Source organism: Rhinoderma darwinii, unplaced genomic scaffold (assembly GCF_050947455.1).
Source record: "Rhinoderma darwinii isolate aRhiDar2 unplaced genomic scaffold, aRhiDar2.hap1 Scaffold_444, whole genome shotgun sequence".
Classification (NCBI taxonomy): domain Eukaryota; kingdom Metazoa; phylum Chordata; class Amphibia; order Anura; family Rhinodermatidae; genus Rhinoderma; species Rhinoderma darwinii.
The window spans coordinates 197,714-213,151 of NW_027463895.1; the positions used below are offsets into that span (position 1 = coordinate 197,714).

General features: G+C 47.7%; 11 non-coding genes across 11 annotated transcripts; all 11 read right to left on the bottom strand.

The window, feature by feature from the left end:
• Window positions 1-316: 316 nt before the first annotated feature.
• Window positions 317-507, bottom strand: LOC142715543 (U2 spliceosomal RNA). Its single transcript, XR_012870905.1, has one exon. It is a non-coding gene; the product is annotated as a U2 spliceosomal RNA (small nuclear RNA).
• Window positions 508-1,803: 1,296 nt separating this feature from the next.
• LOC142715544 (U2 spliceosomal RNA) lies at window positions 1,804-1,994 on the bottom strand. Its single transcript, XR_012870906.1, has one exon. It is a non-coding gene; the product is annotated as a U2 spliceosomal RNA (small nuclear RNA).
• A 1,276-nt stretch (window positions 1,995-3,270) lies between these two features.
• LOC142715545 (U2 spliceosomal RNA) lies at window positions 3,271-3,461 on the bottom strand. Its single transcript, XR_012870907.1, has one exon. It is a non-coding gene; the product is annotated as a U2 spliceosomal RNA (small nuclear RNA).
• Window positions 3,462-4,749: 1,288 nt separating this feature from the next.
• LOC142715546 (U2 spliceosomal RNA) lies at window positions 4,750-4,940 on the bottom strand. Its single transcript, XR_012870908.1, has one exon. It is a non-coding gene; the product is annotated as a U2 spliceosomal RNA (small nuclear RNA).
• A 1,284-nt stretch (window positions 4,941-6,224) lies between these two features.
• LOC142715547 (U2 spliceosomal RNA) lies at window positions 6,225-6,415 on the bottom strand. Its single transcript, XR_012870909.1, has one exon. It is a non-coding gene; the product is annotated as a U2 spliceosomal RNA (small nuclear RNA).
• A 1,292-nt stretch (window positions 6,416-7,707) lies between these two features.
• LOC142715550 (U2 spliceosomal RNA) lies at window positions 7,708-7,898 on the bottom strand. The gene has a single exon (XR_012870910.1). It is a non-coding gene; the product is annotated as a U2 spliceosomal RNA (small nuclear RNA).
• A 1,298-nt stretch (window positions 7,899-9,196) lies between these two features.
• On the bottom strand, window positions 9,197-9,387 carry LOC142715551 (U2 spliceosomal RNA). Its single transcript, XR_012870911.1, has one exon. It is a non-coding gene; the product is annotated as a U2 spliceosomal RNA (small nuclear RNA).
• A 1,288-nt stretch (window positions 9,388-10,675) lies between these two features.
• Window positions 10,676-10,866, bottom strand: LOC142715553 (U2 spliceosomal RNA). The gene has a single exon (XR_012870913.1). It is a non-coding gene; the product is annotated as a U2 spliceosomal RNA (small nuclear RNA).
• A 1,292-nt stretch (window positions 10,867-12,158) lies between these two features.
• Window positions 12,159-12,349, bottom strand: LOC142715554 (U2 spliceosomal RNA). The gene has a single exon (XR_012870914.1). It is a non-coding gene; the product is annotated as a U2 spliceosomal RNA (small nuclear RNA).
• Window positions 12,350-13,636: 1,287 nt separating this feature from the next.
• Window positions 13,637-13,828, bottom strand: LOC142715585 (U2 spliceosomal RNA). The gene has a single exon (XR_012870942.1). It is a non-coding gene; the product is annotated as a U2 spliceosomal RNA (small nuclear RNA).
• A 1,288-nt stretch (window positions 13,829-15,116) lies between these two features.
• LOC142715555 (U2 spliceosomal RNA) lies at window positions 15,117-15,307 on the bottom strand. The gene has a single exon (XR_012870915.1). It is a non-coding gene; the product is annotated as a U2 spliceosomal RNA (small nuclear RNA).
• Window positions 15,308-15,438: the final 131 nt, after the last annotated feature.

A 15,438-nucleotide genomic window follows, 5' to 3' on the forward strand; every position in this document is an offset into this window, starting at 1 on the left:
CAATCAATCAATCAATCAGTGGCTGGCTCAGGTGCAGCTCTTTAACTTACCTAAAAGGGAGGGCGGAGAGAAGACAAGGAAGGTGAATGAGGTGTTCCAATGTGAAATGCCGGAAACACAGAAACACAGACGACACACAACAAGAGGTGGCAATCTATTCATTAATTGCATTTAATCAATGAGCTCATTATCACTCATGCATTGTCCAACAGGTGTTGAAATAATGGGATTAAAAGGGGAGATCCCTTCAGAAAGACAGAAACAATAGCAAAGACAAAAAACACTTTTGGAATCTGCTTTTAGTCAACACATAAGGAAAGGGTGCACCGGTCCTGGAAATACTGCAATACCAGGTCAATGCGTGGAGTGGACAGAGCAAGCTCTATTTCCATCTCCCTGTTCTAAAAATCCATTTAATATATGGTCCCCAGATAGGGGACGTATCAGATATTAAACTGATAAGAACAGATACTACACTTGATCTTAGCCAAAAGGCCGAGAAGCGATAACCCGAACGGGCCGCGCGTTGCCCGAGCCTGCCCGATACTGCTGTTCAGCCCTTGCAGCGATTCAGCCTACTTCTAGGCAATTCCATGGGGCCCTGCAGGCTCACACACTCACAGCTACACGGGAGGTGAATAAAGGCCGGAGAGGAAGCCAGACAGGATTTGCTTCTTTTGCTTGCACCACAATGCAGTGCTGAAAGAGGAGGAATCTACATAAAAACGCCTTCCTGGCAACGCCCAAATGCCCTGCTGCCATGCAGATAAACACTGGCAGCGGCAGCAAGTGCATGCCCACAGCCACCCCTTGTTCCTTCACACCTTGTATCAGCTGTAATCCAGTCCAGTCCAGTGCTGCCTGCTGAGCAGCACTGACCAACACTGCCTGGGCCCAGGCTTTTATCTCTGAGGCCCCATTATGATGTCAGAAAGCTGGCTCTGGAATCCTGAGGGCTCCACTATGACACGTGCAAAGTTCCGTCTGAACTTTATATAAGACGGTGAGGCTCAGTCAGTCACTCAGTGTTGCCTGAGAGGGCAACACTGCAACAGCCGGCCGCCAGGCTGTCTTTTTTTTGCACAGCTAGTTGCCTCCAGGAGGCCACAAGAGGGAGACAAGGGACTGCAAAATGGAAAATAGGCATCCACCAACTTTACAGACAACTTCTCCTTGCTCCTACAACCTCCATCCTTGCACAGTTTGTTATTCTTCTAGGTAACATAGTAACAAATCCAAATTGCTGCTCTCTTTGTAGGCAAGCAAGGCTTTGTTGCAACTGCAATTCTTACTTCTTCTTGAAATGTAGGGACGACAGTACATTCCATCACATCCATCTAGTGTACACAGGTAGGTCCATTGTGGCGGGCAGGCGAGCGGGCGGGCTGCTTTATTGGCTGTTTGCTGTTCCCCTACTCCACTCCACTATTTGACTGTTGTGCTGCATCAATCAATCAATCAATCAATCAATCAATCAATCAATCAATCAATCAATCAATCAATCAGTGGCTGGCTCAGGTGCAGCTCTTTAACTTACCTAAAAGGGAGGGCGGAGAGAAGACAAGGAAGGTGAATGAGGTGTTCCAATGTGAAATGCCGGAAACACAGAAACACAGACGACACACAACAAGAGGTGGCAATCTATTCATTAATTGCATTTAATCAATGAGCTCATTATCACTCATGCATTGTCCAACAGGTGTTGAAATAATGGGATTAAAAGGGGAGATCCCTTCAGAAAGACAGAAACAATAGCAAAGACAAAAAACACTTTTGGAATCTGCTTTTAGTCAACACATAAGGAAAGGGTGCACCGGTCCTGGAAATACTGCAATACCAGGTCAATGCGTGGAGTGGACAGAGCAAGCTCTATTTCCATCTCCCTGTTCTAAAAATCCATTTAATATATGGTCCCCAGATAGGGGACGTATCAGATATTAAACTGATAAGAACAGATACTACACTTGATCTTAGCCAAAAGGCCGAGAAGCGATAACCCGAACGGGCCGCGCGTTGCCCGAGCCTGCCCGATACTGCTGTTCAGCCCTTGCAGCGATTCAGCCTACTTCTAGGCAATTCCATGGGGCCCTGCAGGCTCACACACTCACAGCTACACGGGAGGTGAATAAAGGCCGGAGAGGAAGCCAGACAGGATTTGCTTCTTTTGCTTGCACCACAATGCAGTGCTGAAAGAGGAGGAATCTACATAAAAACGCCTTCCTGGCAACGCCCAAATGCCCTGCTGCCATGCAGATAAACACTGGCAGCGGCAGCAAGTGCATGCCCACAGCCACCCCTTGTTCCTTCACACCTTGTATCAGCTGTAATCCAGTCCAGTCCAGTGCTGCCTGCTGAGCAGCACTGACCAACACTGCCTGGGCCCAGGCTTTTATCTCTGAGGCCCCATTATGATGTCAGAAAGCTGGCTCTGGAATCCTGAGGGCTCCACTATGACACGTGCAAAGTTCCGTCTGAACTTTATATAAGACGGTGAGGCTCAGTCAGTCACTCAGTGTTGCCTGAGAGGGCAACACTGCAACAGCCGGCCGCCAGGCTGTCTTTTTTTTGCACAGCTAGTTGCCTCCAGGAGGCCACAAGAGGGAGACAAGGGACTGCAAAATGGAAAATAGGCATCCACCAACTTTACAGACAACTTCTCCTTGCTCCTACAACCTCCATCCTTGCACAGTTTGTTATTCTTCTAGGTAACATAGTAACAAATCCAAATTGCTGCTCTCTTTGTAGGCAAGCAAGGCTTTGTTGCAACTGCAATTCTTACTTCTTCTTGAAATGTAGGGACGACAGTACATTCCATCACATCCATCTAGTGTACACAGGTAGGTCCATTGTGGCGGGCAGGCGAGCGGGCGGGCTGCTTTATTGGCTGTTTGCTGTTCCCCTACTCCACTCCACTATTTGACTGTTGTGCTGCATCAATCAATCAATCAATCAATCAATCAATCAATCAATCAGTGGCTGGCTCAGGTGCAGCTCTTTAACTTACCTAAAAGGGAGGGCGGAGAGAAGACAAGGAAGGTGAATGAGGTGTTCCAATGTGAAATGCCGGAAACACAGAAACACAGACGATACACAACAAGAGGTGGCAATCTATTCATTAATTGCATTTAATCAATGAGCTCATTATCACTCATGCATTGTCCAACAGGTGTTGAAATAATGGGATTAAAAGGGGAGATCCCTTCAGAAAGACAGAAACAATAGCAAAGACAAAAAACACTTTTGGAATCTGCTTTTAGTCAACACATAAGGAAAGGGTGCACCGGTCCTGGAAATACTGCAATACCAGGTCAATGCGTGGAGTGGACAGAGCAAGCTCTATTTCCATCTCCCTGTTCTAAAAATCCATTTAATATATGGTCCCCAGATAGGGGACGTATCAGATATTAAACTGATAAGAACAGATACTACACTTGATCTTAGCCAAAAGGCCGAGAAGCGATAACCCGAACGGGCCGCGCGTTGCCCGAGCCTGCCCGATACTGCTGTTCAGCCCTTGCAGCGATTCAGCCTACTTCTAGGCAATTCCATGGGGCCCTGCAGGCTCACACACTCACAGCTACACGGGAGGTGAATAAAGGCCGGAGAGGAAGCCAGACAGGATTTGCTTCTTTTGCTTGCACCACAATGCAGTGCTGAAAGAGGAGGAATCTACATAAAAACGCCTTCCTGGCAACGCCCAAATGCCCTGCTGCCATGCAGATAAACACTGGCAGCGGCAGCAAGTGCATGCCCACAGCCACCCCTTGTTCCTTCACACCTTGTATCAGCTGTAATCCAGTCCAGTCCAGTGCTGCCTGCTGAGCAGCACTGACCAACACTGCCTGGGCCCAGGCTTTTATCTCTGAGGCCCCATTATGATGTCAGAAAGCTGGCTCTGGAATCCTGAGGGCTCCACTATGACACGTGCAAAGTTCCGTCTGAACTTTATATAAGACGGTGAGGCTCAGTCAGTCACTCAGTGTTGCCTGAGAGGGCAACACTGCAACAGCCGGCCGCCAGGCTGTCTTTTTTTTGCACAGCTAGTTGCCTCCAGGAGGCCACAAGAGGGAGACAAGGGACTGCAAAATGGAAAATAGGCATCCACCAACTTTACAGACAACTTCTCCTTGCTCCTACAACCTCCATCCTTGCACAGTTTGTTATTCTTCTAGGTAACATAGTAACAAATCCAAATTGCTGCTCTCTTTGTAGGCAAGCAAGGCTTTGTTGCAACTGCAATTCTTACTTCTTCTTGAAATGTAGGGACGACAGTACATTCCATCACATCCATCTAGTGTACACAGGTAGGTCCATTGTGGCGGGCAGGCGAGCGGGCGGGCTGCTTTATTGGCTGTTTGCTGTTCCCCTACTCCACTCCACTATTTGACTGTTGTGCTGCATCAATCAATCAATCAATCAATCAATCAATCAATCAATCAATCAATCAATCAGTGGCTGGCTCAGGTGCAGCTCTTTAACTTACCTAAAAGGGAGGGCGGAGAGAAGACAAGGAAGGTGAATGAGGTGTTCCAATGTGAAATGCCGGAAACACAGAAACACAGACGACACACAACAAGAGGTGGCAATCTATTCATTAATTGCATTTAATCAATGAGCTCATTATCACTCATGCATTGTCCAACAGGTGTTGAAATAATGGGATTAAAAGGGGAGATCCCTTCAGAAAGACAGAAACAATAGCAAAGACAAAAAACACTTTTGGAATCTGCTTTTAGTCAACACATAAGGAAAGGGTGCACCGGTCCTGGAAATACTGCAATACCAGGTCAATGCGTGGAGTGGACAGAGCAAGCTCTATTTCCATCTCCCTGTTCTAAAAATCCATTTAATATATGGTCCCCAGATAGGGGACGTATCAGATATTAAACTGATAAGAACAGATACTACACTTGATCTTAGCCAAAAGGCCGAGAAGCGATAACCCGAACGGGCCGCGCGTTGCCCGAGCCTGCCCGATACTGCTGTTCAGCCCTTGCAGCGATTCAGCCTACTTCTAGGCAATTCCATGGGGCCCTGCAGGGTCACACACTCACAGCTACACGGGAGGTGAATAAAGGCCGGAGAGGAAGCCAGACAGGATTTGCTTCTTTTGCTTGCACCACAATGCAGTGCTGAAAGAGGAGGAATCTACATAAAAACGCCTTCCTGGCAACGCCCAAATGCCCTGCTGCCATGCAGATAAACACTGGCAGCGGCAGCAAGTGCATGCCCACAGCCAACCCTTGTTCCTTCACACCTTGTATCAGCTGTAATCCAGTCCAGTCCAGTGCTGCCTGCTGAGCAGCACTGACCAACACTGCCTGGGCCCAGGCTTTTATCTCTGAGGCCCCATTATGATGTCAGAAAGCTGGCTCTGGAATCCTGAGGGCTCCACTATGACACGTGCAAAGTTCCGTCTGAACTTTATATAAGACGGTGAGGCTCAGTCAGTCACTCAGTGTTGCCTGAGAGGGCAACACTGCAACAGCCGGCCGCCAGGCTGTCTTTTTTTTGCACAGCTAGTTGCCTCCAGGAGGCCACAAGAGGGAGACAAGGGACTGCAAAATGGAAAATAGGCATCCACCAACTTTACAGACAACTTCTCCTTGCTCCTACAACCTCCATCCTTGCACAGTTTGTTATTCTTCTAGGTAACATAGTAACAAATCCAAATTGCTGCTCTCTTTGTAGGCAAGCAAGGCTTTGTTGCAACTGCAATTCTTACTTCTTCTTGAAATGTAGGGACGACAGTACATTCCATCACATCCATCTAGTGTACACAGGTAGGTCCATTGTGGCGGGCAGGCGAGCGGGCGGGCTGCTTTATTGGCTGTTTGCTGTTCCCCTACTCCACTCCACTATTTGACTGTTGTGCTGCATCAATCAATCAATCAATCAATCAATCAATCAATCAATCAATCAATCAATCAGTGGCTGGCTCAGGTGCAGCTCTTTAACTTACCTAAAAGGGAGGGCGGAGAGAAGACAAGGAAGGTGAATGAGGTGTTCCAATGATGCCGGAAACACAGAAACACAGACGACACACAACAAGAGGTGGCAATCTATTCATTAATTGCATTTAATCAATGAGCTCATTATCACTCATGCATTGTCCAACAGGTGTTGAAATAATGGGATTAAAAGGGGAGATCCCTTCAGAAAGACAGAAACAATAGCAAAGACAAAAAACACTTTTGGAATCTGCTTTTAGTCAACACATAAGGAAAGGGTGCACCGGTCCTGGAAATACTGCAATACCAGGTCAATGCGTGGAGTGGACAGAGCAAGCTCTATTTCCATCTCCCTGTTCTAAAAATCCATTTAATATATGGTCCCCAGATAGGGGACGTATCAGATATTAAACTGATAAGAACAGATACTACACTTGATCTTAGCCAAAAGGCCGAGAAGCGATAACCCGAACGGGCCGCGCGATGCCCGAGCCTGCCCGATACTGCTGTTCAGCCCTTGCAGCGATTCAGCCTACTTCTAGGCAATTCCATGGGGCCCTGCAGGCTCACACACTCACAGCTACACGGGAGGTGAATAAAGGCCGGAGAGGAAGCCAGACAGGATTTGCTTCTTTTGCTTGCACCACAATGCAGTGCTGAAAGAGGAGGAATCTACATAAAAACGCCTTCCTGGCAACGCCCAAATGCCCTGCTGCCATGCAGATAAACACTGGCAGCGGCAGCAAGTGCATGCCCACAGCCAACCCTTGTTCCTTCACACCTTGTATCAGCTGTAATCCAGTCCAGTCCAGTGCTGCCTGCTGAGCAGCACTGACCAACACTGCCTGGGCCCAGGCTTTTATCTCTGAGGCCCCATTATGATGTCAGAAAGCTGGCTCTGGAATCCTGAGGGCTCCACTATGACACGTGCAAAGTTCCGTCTGAACTTTATATAAGACGGTGAGGCTCAGTCAGTCACTCAGTGTTGCCTGAGAGGGCAACACTGCAACAGCCGGCCGCCAGGCTGTCTTTTTTTTGCACAGCTAGTTGCCTCCAGGAGGCCACAAGAGGGAGACAAGGGACTGCAAAATGGAAAATAGGCATCCACCAACTTTACAGACAACTTCTCCTTGCTCCTACAACCTCCATCCTTGCACAGTTTGTTATTCTTCTAGGTAACATAGTAACAAATCCAAATTGCTGCTCTCTTTGTAGGCAAGCAAGGCTTTGTTGCAACTGCAATTCTTACTTCTTCTTGAAATGTAGGGACGACAGTACATTCCATCACATCCATCTAGTGTACACAGGTAGGTCCATTGTGGCGGGCAGGCGAGCGGGCGGGCTGCTTTATTGGCTGTTTGCTGTTCCCCTACTCCACTCCACTATTTGACTGTTGTGCTGCATCAATCAATCAATCAATCAATCAATCAATCAATCAATCAATCAATCAATCAATCAGTGGCTGGCTCAGGTGCAGCTCTTTAACTTACCTAAAAGGGAGGGCGGAGAGAAGACAAGGAAGGTGAATGAGGTGTTCCAATGTGAAATGCCGGAAACACAGAAACACAGACGACACACAACAAGAGGTGGCAGTCTATTCATTAATTGCATTTAATCAATGAGCTCATTATCACTCATGCATTGTCCAACAGGTGTTGAAATAATGGGATTAAAAGGGGAGATCCCTTCAGAAAGACAGAAACAATAGCAAAGACAAAAAACACTTTTGGAATCTGCTTTTAGTCAACACATAAGGAAAGGGTGCACCGGTCCTGGAAATACTGCAATACCAGGTCAATGCGTGGAGTGGACAGAGCAAGCTCTATTTCCATCTCCCTGTTCTAAAAATCCATTTAATATATGGTCCCCAGATAGGGGACGTATCAGATATTAAACTGATAAGAACAGATACTACACTTGATCTTAGCCAAAAGGCCGAGAAGCGATAACCCGAACGGGCCGCGCGTTGCCCGAGCCTGCCCGATACTGCTGTTCAGCCCTTGCAGCGATTCAGCCTACTTCTAGGCAATTCCATGGGGCCCTGCAGGCTCACACACTCACAGCTACACGGGAGGTGAATAAAGGCCGGAGAGGAAGCCAGACAGGATTTGCTTCTTTTGCTTGCACCACAATGCAGTGCTGAAAGAGGAGGAATCTACATAAAAACGCCTTCCTGGCAACGCCCAAATGCCCTGCTGCCATGCAGATAAACACTGGCAGCGGCAGCAAGTGCATGCCCACAGCCACCCCTTGTTCCTTCACACCTTGTATCAGCTGTAATCCAGTCCAGTCCAGTGCTGCCTGCTGAGCAGCACTGACCAACACTGCCTGGGCCCAGGCTTTTATCTCTGAGGCCCCATTATGATGTCAGAAAGCTGGCTCTGGAATCCTGAGGGCTCCACTATGACACGTGCAAAGTTCCGTCTGAACTTTATATAAGACGGTGAGGCTCAGTCAGTCACTCAGTGTTGCCTGAGAGGGCAACACTGCAACAGCCGGCCGCCAGGCTGTCTTTTTTTTGCACAGCTAGTTGCCTCCAGGAGGCCACAAGAGGGAGACAAGGGACTGCAAAATGGAAAATAGGCATCCACCAACTTTACAGACAACTTCTCCTTGCTCCTACAACCTCCATCCTTGCACAGTTTGTTATTCTTCTAGGTAACATAGTAACAAATCCAAATTGCTGCTCTCTTTGTAGGCAAGCAAGGCTTTGTTGCAACTGCAATTCTTACTTCTTCTTGAAATGTAGGGACGACAGTACATTCCATCACATCCATCTAGTGTACACAGGTAGGTCCATTGTGGCGGGCAGGCGAGCGGGCGGGCTGCTTTATTGGCTGTTTGCTGTTCCCCTACTCCACTCCACTATTTGACTGTTGTGCTGCATCAATCAATCAATCAATCAAAATCAATCAATCAATCAATCAATCAATCAATCAATCAATCAGTGGCTGGCTCAGGTGCAGCTCTTTAACTTACCTAAAAGGGAGGGCGGAGAGAAGACAAGGAAGGTGAATGAGGTGTTCCAATGTGAAATGCCGGAAACACAGAAACACAGACGACACACAACAAGAGGTGGCAATCTATTCATTAATTGCATTTAATCAATGAGCTCATTATCACTCATGCATTGTCCAACAGGTGTTGAAATAATGGGATTAAAAGGGGAGATCCCTTCAGAAAGACAGAAACAATAGCAAAGACAAGAAACACTTTTGGAATCTGCTTTTAGTCAACACATAAGGAAAGGGTGCACCGGTCCTGGAAATACTGCAATACCAGGTCAATGCGTGGAGTGGACAGAGCAAGCTCTATTTCCATCTCCCTGTTCTAAAAATCCATTTAATATATGGTCCCCAGATAGGGGACGTATCAGATATTAAACTGATAAGAACAGATACTACACTTGATCTTAGCCAAAAGGCCGAGAAGCGATAACCCGAACGGGCCGCGCGTTGCCCGAGCCTGCCCGATACTGCTGTTCAGCCCTTGCAGCGATTCAGCCTACTTCTAGGCAATTCCATGGGGCCCTGCAGGCTCACACACTCACAGCTACACGGGAGGTGAATAAAGGCCGGAGAGGAAGCCAGACAGGATTTGCTTCTTTTGCTTGCACCACAATGCAGTGCTGAAAGAGGAGGAATCTACATAAAAACGCCTTCCTGGCAACGCCCAAATGCCCTGCTGCCATGCAGATAAACACTGGCAGCGGCAGCAAGTGCATGCCCACAGCCACCCCTTGTTCCTTCACACCTTGTATCAGCTGTAATCCAGTCCAGTCCAGTGCTGCCTGCTGAGCAGCACTGACCAACACTGCCTGGGCCCAGGCTTTTATCTCTGAGGCCCCATTATGATGTCAGAAAGCTGGCTCTGGAATCCTGAGGGCTCCACTATGACACGTGCAAAGTTCCGTCTGAACTTTATATAAGACGGTGAGGCTCAGTCAGTCACTCAGTGTTGCCTGAGAGGGCAACACTGCAACAGCCGGCCGCCAGGCTGTCTTTTTTTTGCACAGCTAGTTGCCTCCAGGAGGCCACAAGAGGGAGACAAGGGACTGCAAAATGGAAAATAGGCATCCACCAACTTTACAGACAACTTCTCCTTGCTCCTACAACCTCCATCCTTGCACAGTTTGTTATTCTTCTAGGTAACATAGTAACAAATCCAAATTGCTGCTCTCTTTGTAGGCAAGCAAGGCTTTGTTGCAACTGCAATTCTTACTTCTTCTTGAAATGTAGGGACGACAGTACATTCCATCACATCCATCTAGTGTACACAGGTAGGTCCATTGTGGCGGGCAGGCGAGCGGGCGGGCTGCTTTATTGGCTGTTTGCTGTTCCCCTACTCCACTCCACTATTTGACTGTTGTGCTGCATCAATCAATCAATCAATCAATCAATCAATCAATCAATCAATCAATCAATCAGTGGCTGGCTCAGGTGCAGCTCTTTAACTTACCTAAAAGGGAGGGCGGAGAGAAGACAAGGAAGGTGAATGAGGTGTTCCAATGTGAAATGCCGGAAACACAGAAACACAGACGACACACAACAAGAGGTGGCAATCTATTCATTAATTGCATTTAATCAATGAGCTCATTATCACTCATGCATTGTCCAACAGGTGTTGAAATAATGGGATTAAAAGGGGAGATCCCTTCAGAAAGACAGAAACAATAGCAAAGACAAAAAACACTTTTGGAATCTGCTTTTAGTCAACACATAAGGAAAGGGTGCACCGGTCCTGGAAATACTGCAATACCAGGTCAATGCGTGGAGTGGACAGAGCAAGCTCTATTTCCATCTCCCTGTTCTAAAAATCCATTTAATATATGGTCCCCAGATAGGGGACGTATCAGATATTAAACTGATAAGAACAGATACTACACTTGATCTTAGCCAAAAGGCCGAGAAGCGATAACCCGAACGGGCCGCGCGTTGCCCGAGCCTGCCCGATACTGCTGTTCAGCCCTTGCAGCGATTCAGCCTACTTCTAGGCAATTCCATGGGGCCCTGCAGGCTCACACACTCACAGCTACACGGGAGGTGAATAAAGGCCGGAGAGGAAGCCAGACAGGATTTGCTTCTTTTGCTTGCACCACAATGCAGTGCTGAAAGAGGAGGAATCTACATAAAAACGCCTTCCTGGCAACGCCCAAATGCCCTGCTGCCATGCAGATAAACACTGGCAGCGGCAGCAAGTGCATGCCCACAGCCACCCCTTGTTCCTTCACACCTTGTATCAGCTGTAATCCAGTCCAGTCCAGTGCTGCCTGCTGAGCAGCACTGACCAACACTGCCTGGGCCCAGGCTTTTATCTCTGAGGCCCCATTATGATGTCAGAAAGCTGGCTCTGGAATCCTGAGGGCTCCACTATGACACGTGCAAAGTTCCGTCTGAACTTTATATAAGACGGTGAGGCTCAGTCAGTCACTCAGTGTTGCCTGAGAGGGCAACACTGCAACAGCCGGCCGCCAGGCTGTCTTTTTTTTGCACAGCTAGTTGCCTCCAGGAGGCCACAAGAGGGAGACAAGGGACTGCAAAATGGAAAATAGGCATCCACCAACTTTACAGACAACTTCTCCTTGCTCCTACAACCTCCATCCTTGCACAGTTTGTTATTCTTCTAGGTAACATAGTAACAAATCCAAATTGCTGCTCTCTTTGTAGGCAAGCAAGGCTTTGTTGCAACTGCAATTCTTACTTCTTCTTGAAATGTAGGGACGACAGTACATTCCATCACATCCATCTAGTGTACACAGGTAGGTCCATTGTGGCGGGCAGGCGAGCGGGCGGGCTGCTTTATTGGCTGTTTGCTGTTCCCCTACTCCACTCCACTATTTGACTGTTGTGCTGCATCAATCAATCAATCAATCAATCAATCAATCAATCAATCAATCAATCAATCAATCAGTGGCTGGCTCAGGTGCAGCTCTTTAACTTACCTAAAAGGGAGGGCGGAGAGAAGACAAGGAAGGTGAATGAGGTGTTCCAATGTGAAATGCCGGAAACACAGAAACACAGACGACACACAACAAGAGGTGGCAATCTATTCATTAATTGCATTTAATCAATGAGCTCATTATCACTCATGCATTGTCCAACAGGTGTTGAAATAATGGGATTAAAAGGGGAGATCCCTTCAGAAAGACAGAAACAATAGCAAAGACAAAAAACACTTTTGGAATCTGCTTTTAGTCAACACATAAGGAAAGGGTGCACCGGTCCTGGAAATACTGCAATACCAGGTCAATGCGTGGAGTGGACAGAGCAAGCTCTATTTCCATCTCCCTGTTCTAAAAATCCATTTAATATATGGTCCCCAGATAGGGGACGTATCAGATATTAAACTGATAAGAACAGATACTACACTTGATCTTAGCCAAAAGGCCGAGAAGCGATAACCCGAACGGGCCGCGCGTTGCCCGAGCCTGCCCGATACTGCTGTTCAGCCCTTGCAGCGATTCAGCCTACTTCTAGGCAATTCCATGGGGCCCTGCAGGCTCACACACTCACAGCTACACGGGAGGTGAATAAAGGCCGGAGAGGAAGCCAGACAGGATTTGCTTCTTTTGCTTGCACCACAATGCAGTGCTGAAAGAGGAGGAATCTACATAAAAACGCCTTCCTGGCAACGCCCAAATGCCCTGCTGCCATGCAGATAAACACTGGCAGCGGCAGCAAGTGCATGCCCACAGCCACCCCTTGTTCCTTCACACCTTGTATCAGCTGTAATCCAGTCCAGTCCAGTGCTGCCTGCTGAGCAGCACTGACCAACACTGCCTGGGCCCAGGCTTTTATCTCTGAGGCCCCATTATGATGTCAGAAAGCTGGCTCTGGAATCCTGAGGGCTCCACTATGACACGTGCAAAGTTCCGTCTGAACTTTATATAGACGGTGAGGCTCAGTCAGTCACTCAGTGTTGCCTGAGAGGGCAACACTGCAACAGCCGGCCGCCAGGCTGTCTTTTTTTTGCACAGCTAGTTGCCTCCAGGAGGCCACAAGAGGGAGACAAGGGACTGCAAAATGGAAAATAGGCATCCACCAACTTTACAGACAACTTCTCCTTGCTCCTACAACCTCCATCCTTGCACAGTTTGTTATTCTTCTAGGTAACATAGTAACAAATCCAAATTGCTGCTCTCTTTGTAGGCAAGCAAGGCTTTGTTGCAACTGCAATTCTTACTTCTTCTTGAAATGTAGGGACGACAGTACATTCCATCACATCCATCTAGTGTACACAGGTAGGTCCATTGTGGCGGGCAGGCGAGCGGGCGGGCTGCTTTATTGGCTGTTTGCTGTTCCCCTACTCCACTCCACTATTTGACTGTTGTGCTGCATCAATCAATCAATCAATCAATCAATCAATCAATCAATCAATCAATCAATCAGTGGCTGGCTCAGGTGCAGCTCTTTAACTTACCTAAAAGGGAGGGCGGAGAGAAGACAAGGAAGGTGAATGAGGTGTTCCAATGTGAAATGCCGGAAACACAGAAACACAGACGACACACAACAAGAGGTGGCAATCTATTCATTAATTGCATTTAATCAATGAGCTCATTATCACTCATGCATTGTCCAACAGGTGTTGAAATAATGGGGATTAAAAGGGGAGATCCCTTCAGAAAGACAGAAACAATAGCAAAGACAAAAAACACTTTTGGAATCTGCTTTTAGTCAACACATAAGGAAAGGTGCACCGGTCCCTGGAAATACTGCAATACCAGGTCAATGCGTGGAGTGGACAGAGCAAGCTCTATTTCCATCTCCCTGTTCTAAAAATCCATTTAATATATGGTCCCCAGATAGGGGACGTATCAGATATTAAACTGATAAGAACAGATACTACACTTGATCTTAGCCAAAAGGCCGAGAAGCGATAACCCGAACGGGCCGCGCGTTGCCCGAGCCTGCCCGATACTGCTGTTCAGCCCTTGCAGCGATTCAGCCTACTTCTAGGCAATTCCATGGGGCCCTGCAGGCTCACACACTCACAGCTACACGGGAGGTGAATAAAGGCCGGAGAGGAAGCCAGACAGTATTTGCTTCTTTTGCTTGCACCACAATGCAGTGCTGAAAGAGGAGGAATCTACATAAAAACGCCTTCCTGGCAACGCCCAAATGCCCTGCTGCCATGCAGATAAACACTGGCAGCGGCAGCAAGTGCATGCCCACAGCCACCCCTTGTTCCTTCACACCTTGTATCAGCTGTAATCCAGTCCAGTCCAGTGCTGCCTGCTGAGCAGCACTGACCAACACTGCCTGGGCCCAGGCTTTTATCTCTGAGGCCCCATTATGATGTCAGAAAGCTGGCTCTGGAATCCTGAGGGCTCCACTATGACACGTGCAAAGTTCCGTCTGAACTTTATATAAGACGGTGAGGCTCAGTCAGTCACTCAGTGTTGCCTGAGAGGGCAACACTGCAACAGCCGGCCGCCAGGCTGTCTTTTTTTTGCACAGCTAGTTGCCTCCAGGAGGCCACAAGAGGGAGACAAGGGACTGCAAAATGGAAAATATGCATCCACCAACTTTACAGACAACTTCTCCTTGCTCCTACAACCTCCATCCTTGCACAGTTTGTTATTCTTCTAGGTAACATAGTAACAAATCCAAATTGCTGCTCTCTTTGTAGGCAAGCAAGGCTTTGTTGCAACTGCAATTCTTACTTCTTCTTGAAATGTAGGGACGACAGTACATTCCATCACATCCATCTAGTGTACACAGGTAGGTCCATTGTGGCGGGCAGGCGAGCGGGCGGGCTGCTTTATTGGCTGTTTGCTGTTCCCCTACTCCACTCCACTATTTGACTGTTGTGCTGCATCAATCAATCAATCAATCAATCAATCAATCAATCAATCAATCAATCAATCAGTGGCTGGCTCAGGTGCAGCTCTTTAACTTACCTAAAAGGGAGGGCGGAGAGAAGACAAGGAAGGTGAATGAGGTGTTCCAATGTGAAATGCCGGAAACACAGAAACACAGACGACACACAACAAGAGGTGGCAATCTATTCATTAATTGCATTTAATCAATGAGCTCATTATCACTCATGCATTGTCCAACAGGTGTTGAAATAATGGGATTAAAAGGGGAGATCCCTTCAGAAAGACAGAAACAATAGCAAAGACAAAAAACACTTTTGGAATCTGCTTTTAGTCAACACATAAGGAAAGGGTGCACCGGTCCTGGAAATACTGCAATACCAGGTCAATGCGTGGAGTGGACAGAGCAAGCTCTATTTCCATCTCCCTGTTCTAAAAATCCATTTAATATATGGTCCCCAGATAGGGGACGTATCAGATATTAAACTGATAAGAACAGATACTACACTTGATCTTAGCCAAAAGGCCGAGAAGCGATAACCCGAACGGGCCGCGCGTTGCCCGAGCCTGCCCGATACTGCTGTTCAGCCCTTGCAGCGATTCAGCCTACTTCTAGGCAATTCCATGGGGCCCTGCAGGCTCACACACTCACAGCTACACGGGAGGTGA